The sequence below is a fragment of the Myotis brandtii genome, unplaced genomic scaffold (genome assembly GCF_000412655.1).
Source record: "Myotis brandtii unplaced genomic scaffold, ASM41265v1 scaffold274, whole genome shotgun sequence".
Lineage (NCBI taxonomy): Eukaryota > Metazoa > Chordata > Mammalia > Chiroptera > Vespertilionidae > Myotis > Myotis brandtii.
In genome coordinates, this window is record NW_005360425.1 from 4943235 (window position 1) to 4955144 (window position 11910).

Consider the following 11910-nt stretch of genomic DNA (forward strand, 5'->3'; position numbering starts at 1 on the left):
AGCACAGTGGCAGGAGGTGGGGAGATTGAAAGCCTAGTTTGTAGCATTTGCCTATTTCCACTTGTAAATACTCCCACTATAACCAGTTTCTAGTTCTACATTCTTGCAAAATTCCTGAAAATTTAACAGTTGGCTCTTGCAAATAGATAGGAGCCTGCCCTGGCACATCACTGGATTTTATACACTTTTAAAAAAAATATATTTTATTGATTTTTTACAGAGGAAGGGAGAGAGAGTTAGAAACATCGATGAGAGAGAAACATCGATCAGCTGCCTCCTGCACACCCCCTACTGAGAATGTGCCCGCAACCAAGGTACATGCCCTTGACCGGAATCGAACCTGGGACCCTTCAGTCTGCAGGCCGGAGCTCTATCCACTGAGCCAAAATGGTTAGGGCAAGGATTCTATACACTTAATCCAAGCTCCAAAAATCAGAAAAAGTAAAGCTGTTAGGATCAGGAGCTACCAGTCCAACCTCTTTATTTTATAGATTGATAACTGAGGCCCAGAGAAGCACTTATGAGTACTTAAACTTGGGTGTGGGGCTCCATTCTTTTGCTAATGAAGTTCCGCCATGCCACTTATCCTATGTAATAAAGAGGCAATATGCAAATTAACCCTCATGCCCTCACAAGATGGCACCTATGACCAGGCCAGTAGGGGCGTTAGTGAGGGATGACCAAATGACTGAACAAGCAGGCTGCGTGGGGCGACCAGGCCAGCAGAGGGGGTAGTAGGGGGCAACCAGGCCGGCAGTGGGGGACAGTTAGGGGTGACCAGGACGGCACGCAGAGGCAGTGAGGGGCGATCAGGCTGGTGGGGGTGTGGGGAAGCAGTTAGGGGTAATGAGGCAGGCAAGCAGGTGAGCGATTAGGAGCCAGCAGTCCAGGATTGTGAGAGGAATGTCTGCCGGTTTAGGCCCTAAACTGGCAGTCGGACATCCCCCAAGGGGTCCAGGATTGAAGAGGGTGCAGGCTGGGCTGAGGGGACCCCCCACCCCATGAACGAATTTTGCGCACCAGGCCTCTAGTAAATTTATAAAGTGATACTAACAGGCACTTAATAAAGATCAGTTCAATTAGTGAATGATAACCACCAAGTCCTGTTGTTTTTAAATTTCTATGCTTTTATTTAAATGTAAATTTTTATTGTTAATACTATTGCATATGTTCCCCATCCACGCCCCCCCCCCCTTTGCCCACCTTCACCCAGCCCCTGCCCCCACCAACCCCTTGGCCCTCACTACACTATTGTCTGTATCCATGGGCTATGCATATATGTTCTTTAATCCTTTCACAAGTCCTGTTTTTTTTAAATTGTTTTTAATTTCCTAAAGCACTCACACTTGCTTCTTTCCCATGCCTACAATTATTAGATGTTATCTTCTCTTCTTTCCCATCCCTACAATTATTTATCAGAACACTAAAACCAGCATTCTCACTGATCTGTCTTTGATTTGATCTCATATTCCTCCTACAAACTACCCAAGATAACCAAGCAGCTCTCCTATTTAGAAACTCTCCTATGAGTCCCTGTTGCCTTTAGGAGGAAGTTTGAGAACCCCTCCAGCCTCACCAGCCCCAGATCTAGATATAAGGCCTTTTTGCAGGCCACTGACCAGCCCTGGAATATACCTCTGGCCTCTGGTCCCCCTGGCAGACATTGGCCCAATGTGTCTTGGTTTCAGTATGCTTCTCTAAAGTCATTTCTGACCCCCTACCCTTAGGGGCAGCTTTGAAATTTCCATGCTCACTTCATTGTGGTCTCCCACATGAGTCCAGGGCCAGGCATAGTGGGTTGGGGCTTGTGGAGCTAAATAAACACGAGCTATGACAAGAGGGCTTTGTGAGCCAGGCCCAATTCCTAGTGATCCACTATGATGCTTCTCTCTTGGCTTCCCCCAACTGTACACTTGGGATTTGGAAATGAAAACCCTTGCCTCTCTCCAGTTTCATGCTCACAGAAAATTGTTCTTTTTTTTCAAATTTGTTTTCCTTTTCAAAGACCCCTGATGGAGGGTTTGGGGGTGGTATAGGTGGGCGAGTGGGAAAGCAGTCTGAGGTCCCAGAACCCCCTTGGGTCACTGGCTACTCCAGGTCCCTTTGGACAGCTCATATCTACCCATCCTTGGAGAGAAGTGCCATCCTGACTTTCTTTCCACTTGGATCCAGCATTACCAAAAAACCCCCTGCTTCTCCCCTTTTGACTCTGTCCTCAGCAAATCCACACCCCCCGCCCCCCTTCCAAATCCCTTGCCAAGGACCAGATGTAGCTTTGGCTCCACCTGCTGGAAGAAAGGAGCAACATCTTTCAATATTGCAAAGAAGGAATTCCAGGTCTGTCATTGACTGGCTTTGTGATCTTGATTAACCATTTATTGAACAAATATTTATAAAGGACCTTCTATGTGTCATGCACCAGCTACACCCTGAAGATAGAGTGGTGAACAAATTAGGGCTTACATTCTCAGTGGAGATCAATGACAATGAAGGGACATATAAAGAAGTTCAGATTGTAATAAGCACCAGGAAAGAAAGAAGCAAGGTCATAAAGGGAACTTGTGTGGGGGTTATTTTAAATTGATGAAAGAATGTTCTGAAAAAGTGATGTTTGTCTTAAAGCATGAAGGAGAATTAGCATACATCGAAGAGTTTCTAGGAAAGCAATGCAGGTGGAGGAGACAGCTAGTGCAAAGACCCTGAAGTAGAAAAGAGCTTGGTGACTTCAAGTACTTGAAGAAAACAGTGTGGCCAGAGTGGAGTGAACAAGAGGGCAGATGGTATGAGATGAGTCTAGAGAGGTATACAAGAATTAGACCATCCAGGGCCTTGTAGCCCACAGTGAGAGTTTTGCTGTTTTTTAAAATATGTTTTTATTGAGAGGAAGGGAGAAGGAGAGAGAGATACAAATATCAATGATAAGAGAGAATCATTGATTGGCTGCCTCCTGTATGCCCCCTACTGGGGGTCAAGCCCACAACCCAGGCATATGCCCTTGGCCTGAATCGAACCAACACCCTTCAGTCCCCAGGCCAACACCCTATCCACTGAGCCAAACCAGCTAGGGCAAGAGTTTTAATTTTATTTTGAGACCAAAGAGCCATTAAAGAGACTTAAACAAAAGTGATTTTTTTTTTAAAATGAAGACAGTGGCAGATGGCACAGTGCTTTGTAGGTCATGTTAAGCACTTTGATCTTTATTCTCAGAGCAGTAAGAAGCCACTGATGAGTTTTAAGTAGGAGAGTCATATGCTAGATCAAGATGTGGACAAAAAAGGGGCTCAGATTTATATCTGATAGAAAGTAGCCTCATAGGGTTGGATCATATAATTTCTAAACTGGGCAGGTCAAGGTGGGTAGTCACTGGCTCAGGTCTATAAAAAGGTTAATCTTTGCCTTAAGCAAGCCCTATCCCTTGTCATATATATATATATATTAATTGATTTCAGAGAGGAAGAGAGAGATAGAAACATCAATGATGAGAGAGAATCATTGATCGACTAACTTCTACATGTCTCACACTGGGATCGAGTCTGCAACCTGGGTATGTGCCCTAAGGGAATTGAACCGTGACCTCCTGGTTCATCCACTGAGCAATGCTGGCTAGGTTCCCTTGTTCTTATGCATCTAGGTTAACACACCTTTGAAATGTCAAACTAATTCTCCTTTTCAGACCCTTGGGAGGTGTAGCCATCCTCAAGGGAGTACATAATCTTGTTAACTATCCTGTAATCCCCACCTTGCTTTCTCCCACCTTCATATAATCTTCCTTAGTTCCCTTAATTCCAAAGTATAAAAGGAAATGCAAAATTGTCATTCTCCAGAGTACTTGTGATCTTGGTTCCCAGTATGTCATCAATTTGGCTCAAATAAATTATTAAGAAATTTTCTACATGTTTGGACATTCTTACTTGGACAAAGAATTTAGAAAGACCATATCATCTGCTTTGTGGAGAAAAGATTGAAGGAAGTGAAAGTGGAAGCAGGATGAGTTGTGTAGAGACTGCTCTTACAATATTCTTAAGCAATGAAAAGGACCAGACTAGGTGGTGATAACATAGTAGGTAGTTAGACATAAGCAGAGTAGAAATGATAAACCAGCAATGGACAATTATAAGGTGGGACCTTGCCCCCAGGGTGACCTTTCCTCCCCTAGCATATCCAGCTTTAGAACCCCTGACCTTTCATATCTTTGGTCATACGGTTGGGCCCCTTCCCTTGCCTTTCCTCCCCAGGCATGTCGCCAATCATGCATTAGACCCACTTAGAGGAGGAACAAGGAGGACAGAGTATAACCTCATATAACTCCCATATAAGCCCTTGTAGGACCACTCCCTTAAGCATTAAGCCCTCTGGCCCCACCAAACAATTTTAGGAACAAAGCCTCAGGTCTGTTGACCATAAAGACAGAGTTTTGGTCAAACCAGAGATAACATCTAGGCCTAAGTTGTGTTTCAGCTCCAGGCCCAGAAAAGCAGCAAGGCCAGCCCAGTGACAGCATGGCTGACATCAGGACCAGCTACAATGACCAATGATCCCCTGCCCTGGAGCTGACCCATCAGTGGAGACCAAAACCCTCAGTAGACACACCTGGAAAAGATATTCTATTGAGATCCTCCCCTGAGAACTCCCCTAAAAACTCCTCCTTTGGAAACCAGATAAAAGCCCTTAAGACAAAAGACCCAGTGGAGCTCTCTCTGGAGCATGCCCAAGCCTTTCCCCCTCTTCTTCCCTGAGGTGAGTTTTCTTTGCCTTTCTCCTAAGCTTTGTAACTTGTTTCCTGAGCCCTTGCAGCCCAGCTGGCCCACTTCTTCTATCTCTGTGACTTTCTAAATAAACTTTCAATGGTGATTTGAGTTCCTTGGCTCTGAATTTTTTCAAGGACTGATGGCTAACATCTGGTGCTGTTTCGCTGTTAACAGTGGCAGTGAAAATGGAAAGAAGACAGATTTGACAGCTGGATGGCCTGGATAATAAAGAGAGATTGGGGAGGGGGAGGCAGGGGAGAGGGAAAGAAAGACAGAAATAAGGGCGATGCCTAGATTTCTAACTTAGGAAACAATGCTGCCTCAGGGATAACTGGAAGAGGAACAAGCTTGGGGGACAGAACAATTCATTTGTCACCTCTTTGTATCCTATATAATAAAAGGCTAATATACAAATCGACCAAATGGCAGAACGACTGGTCACTATGACTCGCACTGACCACCAGGGAGCAGATGCTCAATGCAGGAGCTGCCTCCTGGTGGTCAGTATGCTCCCACATGGAGAGCGCCACTCAGCCAGAAGCCGGGCTTACGGCTGGTGAGCACAGCAGTAGTGGTGGGAGCCTCTCCCACCTCCGCAGCAGTCAGACATCCCCCGAGGGCTCCCATACTACAAGAGGGTGCAGGCCAGGCTGAGGGACCGCCGCCCCCTGAGTGCACAAATTTTGTGCACCGGGCCTCTAGTTATTCTATGTAATAAAAGCTTAATATGCAAATTGTCCCCTCAACTGGGCGTTCAACCGCTCACTATGACGTGCACTGACCACCAGGGGGCAGCATGGAACATGGTGGGCGTCGGTGACGCGACACTGGCAGCGGGTGGCAGTGGAGGCACTGCCAGCCCTGATGGGCCCTGACGAGAACAGGATCACGGCGGAATGGTGGAGCAGGTGTGCAGGCGGCACCAGGCCAAGACAGGTGCGAGCGGGGGCCCAATCGCCCCACTGATTGGAACATGGTGGGCATCGGTGACGTGACACTGGCAGCGGGTGGCAGTGGAGGCACTGCCAGCCCTGATGGGCCCTGATGAGAACAGGATCACGGCGGAATGGTGGAGCAGGTGTGCAGGCAGCACCAGACCAAGACAGGTGTGAGCGGGGGGCCCAATCGCCCCACTGATCACCCCGCAGATGGCGACCAGCAGCTGGCAGGCCCTGATCACCCTATCGGGACTGGGCCCCAGGCTGGGACAGGGAACTGGGGGTGAGTGGCGGTGACCAACTTCTCATGGCACCCAGGTGGGGGGCTGCAACCTCTTGCCAGCTACCTGGGGGTGGGGGTGGCAGGGATGGAGGTGTAGTGAGAATGCAGGGTGTCTGCTAAGCTCACTCTCACTCCTCCAGCTATCCTCCCCCAGGATGCCAGGGCTTGTGCAGCAGGGAAGCACCCCCCCGCCCCCACGCTCAGGTGCCAGGCACCCATGAGGAGCCTGCCCCGCACCCACTCGGCCTCTTCTGGGTGAGCCAGGCCACAGCCACTGAGACCACAGGGGCCAGTGGGGCTCCCCATGGGTTCACGCAGCAGCTGGTCTGCGAGACCAGCAGGGAGAGAGCACACTGCCCATTCGGCTTCTGTGCAGCGCTGCTGAGCGGCCCAGAGGCCCACGTTGTGCCCCGGCCTGTGGTGTCAGGCCGCACTCACCACATCTCCATGTGGGGACTCGGGACCGCAACTCAGATGGAGGGGGGCGCATGGGGTCTCAGGGGCCCAGGTGCTGCCTAGGGCCCAGAGGTCAGCTGGGACCTGCTCTTCCACACCAGATGCTCGAGCTTCAATCACTAGCCAGGCCTAGGGACTGCACCTGTGCATGAATTTCATGCACCGGGCCTCTAGTTTTCATATAAAAAAAGGAATCAGCCCTGGTTGCAGTGGCTCAGTGGTTGAGCATAGACCTATGAACCAGGAGGTCACAATTCGATTCCCAGTCAGGGCACATACCTGGGTTGCAGGCTGAATCCCCAATCGTGCAGAAGGCAGCCGATCAATGATTATCTCTCATCATTGATGTTTCTATCTTTTTCTCCTTCTCCCTTCCTCTCTGAAATCAATAAAAATGTTTTTGTTTTTTTTTAAAGAGTGGATTATTTCAGGTAAGGTTAACTTTCCTTAGGGGAAGACAGGGGTCTTATCAATCAGATTACCTTACTAGTGTTTTCAGGAAATTCCAGACTGACTGATTTAAAATTTCATTCCTTGGGGAGATTTAAAACTACAATTAGGTTAGGTATTAAGTTTTGGTGGGGTTTACTACAAGTGACTCCATTTTGGGTCTGTTGTTTCTTTTTAACATAGTCAATGCAATTAGATAAGAAAAACAAAAATTGGAAAGGAGTAGGTAAATTTATCTTCATCTATCAATGACATATTTGTATTCTAAGAGAAACCAAGTTAATCAACTGAAAAACAACTATCAACAAGAAAATTCACTAAAGAAATGAGTATAAAATTTTTATTTTTATTTTTATCCTCACCCAAGTATATGTTTATTGATTTTAGAGAGAGATGAAGGGAGAGAGGGGGAGGGAAAAAGAAAGAGAAAAACATGAATGTGAGAGAGAACATCAATCAGTTGCCTCCCATACACTTTTGGACTGGGGATCGAACCTGCAACCTAGATATGTGCCCTGACTGGGAAATGAACCTCAATCTTTTGGTGTACAGGACAATGCTCCAACCAATTGAGCCACTTGGCCAAGGTGGGTATAAAATTAATATTAAAAAATCAATACCCTTTACATAAAACAAATAATTAAAACTGCATTATCCAAATGATAACCATTACTACATGTTGCTATATAAATTTAAATTTAAAATAACTAAAATTAAATAAAACTTTAAATTCAATTTTTTTCACTCATACTAGTCTCATTTTAAGTTCTCGATAACCACAAGTTTTATAGAACTTGTTCATTGTTGCAGAAAGTTGTTATCCAGTGCTGAGTTAGAAGATATGGTGAGAGAAGACAACATTTATGAGCTCAACAAAATACCTGGGAATAGAAAAGAAATACTGTAGCTATTTGATTAGTTTTTGATTATAGGCCCCCTGTCTGGACCTCTCTGTATTCCAGGCAGAGCCAGAGGTTCCTCCAAGCGCCCCCAGCATAACACACAGCTGATCCTCATTCTTAGCAGATTCTATATTTGTGAATTTGCCTACTTGCTAAAATGTATTTGTAATGTTATGCCCAGATTTCAGGATCCCCAAAAGACCACCAGGGAGCCAGCCGAGTCAGATGCAAAAGCAAAAGAGCCTTTATTCGAGCTAGCTCAAGCTCCCCGTCCACCACACTCACTGACGCAGCGGCAGGAGGCAGAGAGAGAGAGAGAAAGCGAGCTCTGTGGGAGAGGGGTTTTATAGGGGGGTTGGAGTAAGGGGAGGAGAGAGGACTGTGAGCCCTGCCGATTGACCAGGCGCAAGTCGGTGTCTTGTTACACAGGATGTGGTTGTGTCTATGGCGCGCACTTCCCTTGATTATCATTGGTTAGTTTAAAGAAATCCTAGGTGTGGCTAGCAGAGGCTTGGGCTTCCGGGAAGAAGCTCCTTGCTGAGCACATGGCTAATGGCTGCTGCCCAAAAATGGAGGATCTGGGGCAAGATGGAGGGCGTAGCCCTCGCCCTTTCAGTAACCCCAAGAAGGGAGGCAGGAGAGAGAAGGGAGAAGAAAGAAGCAACAATGACAGAGGAGGTAGTGGGCCAGAGAAGGTGTTTTGGATTAGATCCAGAGCTTCTGCCTTTTCCTCCAGGGCAACTGGGCAGGTAGGGTGGGGCTCAAATCTCCTGGGCAATCAAGGAAATCCCTGATTTCTGTGGCTTGAGGCCCTTTCTGGGGTGAGGCCCTAAAGAGGCCCAGCCCAGAGTCAGCTCTGATTGCTCACCTTCCAGGAAATTGCCTTCAGTTTGGCAGAGATTCCATTGAAATTGGCCTAGGTTGGATGGACTGTGTCCTCACCCCAAAGCTTTCAAAAATCACCCAGATAGTTTGGGAGGAGTCTTGGATGTCTTGGGGTGACCTACGGTCAGAAAAACAGGGAGCTATCTGCCCTTCTAGTGGTTCATAAGAGATGGGGAATGAGACCTAGAGCCTCTACTGTCTCTCATGACAGTCATGGCAGTCACTCATCCCAGTACCTTCCTCTTCAGGAGTCTCATGCAGCCTCAAAGGATGCCTGTATTAGGGAAGGCAGAGGAACAATCCAGCCTAGGGATTTGCACAAGGTACACAGTCAGAGTCAGAAGAGAATGGAATCTAGGGCTTATTCCCAAGCTCAGAGTTATTTTTCTTTTCCTACCAAGTTGTTTTTCCCTCCCCCTTCACTTCCACCAGGACCCAGACTCCAAAGCTAGTTCCACATTTGTCTATGGCTACCAGATCATTATCTTGGTCATAAATGATAACACCGAGGAACAATGCAGTGTGGGGGAGGACCTGTTCCACTCCCTGCTTACAGGGACCCAGTGGCAGAGGCTACAAGGGAAAAGACCTAGGTTTTCTAACCCTGAGGAGGAAACTGGTCTTGCTAGGTGTGTCAGGCCATAAAAACTGTGAACAATGCACTGCCCTGGGGGGGGGGGGGAGGTAGTTATCGCTGGCCCCAGGACAGATCATCGGATATGGCCTGGGAATTTCCAACACCTGGGGGCCTTCCTGTAAGCCCACAAAAGGGGGCGGAATCATATCTGCAAGACAAAGACCCCAGAAGGTTATAAAAAGTGAAGCCCTCTGTGTGTTACTCACTCTGATTTGGAAATTATTCCCGAGTCCACTAGTGTTAATAAACAGGGTCCCTCCCTTTCTCTAGGAAGCATGCTTGGTATTTCTTTGGTCTTCTGCAACAGTACTTTTTAAAAAATATTTTTTTATTGATTTCAGAGAGGAAGGAAGAGGGAGAGAGATAGAAATATCAATGATGACAGAGAATCATTGATTGGCTCCCACACGCCTCCTACCAGGGATTGAGCTGTGACCTCCTGGTTCATAGGTAGACACTCAACCACTGAGCCACGCCAGCTGGGAGCCAGATGTTCTCATAAATTCTGGGAAAAGTCACAAAGTAAAAGGGGGACCTTGAAATCCAGTCTGTTGCCCAAGATATCTGGCAGAGGAACCTTGAAATCTATAGACAGAAAAGTATAAAACCCTTAAATCTCTACCAGGCAGGGTGCTCAGACTAGCTGGGTTGCCCACTGTGCTATATGCCAAGTGTATTTTTCATCTGTATATATAAAAGCCTAAGTGACCGGCCAACCACCAGGGGACAGATGCTCAACGTAGGAGCTGCTGAGCAACAGCAACTTTTCAGAGTGCCCTCTCTCACTCCAGGACCCCTCAGGGGATGTCGAACTGCTGGTTTCAGCAGGCCAGGCAGAGGGATTCCATCAGTGCACAAATTTGTGCACCAGGCCTCTAGTTTTTAATAAATTTTCTTGCTTTGCTCCCACGCTGCTGTCTGTCACTTGTCTGAAATCTTTCTTATAAGACTGACAAGAGCTGAATAGTAATATAGCCCCCCTCCGACTCAAGGGACTTTCTAGTAACAGTTGTATTTGTACTAAACACAGACTTTTTTCTTGTCATTATTCCCTAAATAATACAGTATAACAACTGTTTACATAGCATTTACATTGCATTAGGTATTGTAAGCAATCTAGAAATTATTTAAAGTATATTGCAGGATTTTCATAGGTTACAAGCAAATACTACATCATTTTATTTAAGGGACTTGAGCATCCTTGGATCTTGGTATCCTCTGGGGTCCAGGAACCAATCCCTTGTGAATACTGAAAAATAATTGTACAGCCATATAAACTCCACCTAGTTCAAGATATAGAACATTTCCATCCTCTGGAAGGTTCCTCATGCTCCATATAATCAATATCCATTCCACCAGAGGTAAAAACTACAATAGACCCCCTTATTTGCAGGGGATATTTTTCAAGCCCACATTAGATGCCTGAAACCATGGGTAGCACCAAACCCTATACATAATTTTTTTCTATACATACATACCTATGATAAAGTTCAATTTATAAATTAGGCACAGTAAGAGATTAACAATAATAATCAGTAATAAAATAGAATTATTATAAAATATACTGTAATAAATGTTATATAAATATGGTTTCTCTCAAAATATCTTATTGCACTGAACTCACATTTTCACTTAAAGCACTTTACAGCTTCTCTTTGGCATATCCAAATTGCCAGCATCATTATTCTTGCACTTTGGGGCCATTATTAAGTAAAATAAGAGTTACCTGAACACAAGCACGCAATACTATGACTGTTGATCTGATAACCAAGGCAGCTACTAAGTGACTAACAGAAGAGGAGTGAGTACAATGTAGATATGCTGGATAAAGGGATGATTCATATCCTGGGCAGGATGGAGTGGGATGACTTGAGATATCATCATGCTACTCAGAACAGCACACATGCAATTAATACTTCTCAATTTTTTATTTCTAAAGTTTTCCACTTCATATTCTCAAATGATGATCTTGGTTCTTATTTCATCAGAAAAGCAATCAGAAGGTAACCTCTACGTTCTACTACCACCGCATCAACCTACCCACCAGCATCTCCACTGCCTTATTCAAGCACATTCCTTCTACAGTTATTTTATTTCTCCCTCTTGCATCTTCCATTTTCCCCTTTTACTGATGCATTCTCAGCAACTTACAAACATGCCATGTTATCTCCTATCTTAAAAATCATATAAAATCAAAATCCTTCTCTGACAGCACACTTATTTTCTAGCTACCACCTCATTTCTCTAATCTACTTTATAGCAAATCATCTTGGAAATTTGACTCTATCCTCTCTCTACTTTCTCTACTCCCATTCTCTTTTGAACCCACTCCAATCCACTTACCCTAATCACAGGGAATGCATCAAGGGGAGCAGAGAAAAGGGACAGTATCTAGAGAGATGGATGATTGGACTCTAATCCAGTCAGGTGTTGTTCCCACCATTACACCAAAATTGCTCTTTCCAAAGTCATCAATGACTTCCATGTTGCTAAATCCAATGGTCAGTTTTCAGTTGCACTCTTTCTCACCCCATCCACAGCCCAAATGATCACTCCTCCTTGAAACACTCACCTGACCTCACAGGGACACCCTTCTCTCTGTTATATATAT

At 45.7% G+C, this 11910-nt stretch overlaps 1 protein-coding gene and 1 pseudogene across 1 annotated transcript in view; one reads left to right on the forward strand and one right to left on the reverse strand.

The window, feature by feature from the left end:
- MYCL (v-myc avian myelocytomatosis viral oncogene lung carcinoma derived homolog) overlaps positions 1 to 11910 on the reverse strand; it is a 105981-nt gene that overhangs the window by 63190 nt on the left and 30881 nt on the right. The window lies entirely within an intron of this gene.
- The window catches only part of LOC102242652, a 30092-nt pseudogene continuing 22886 nt past the window's right edge, over positions 4705 to 11910 (forward strand).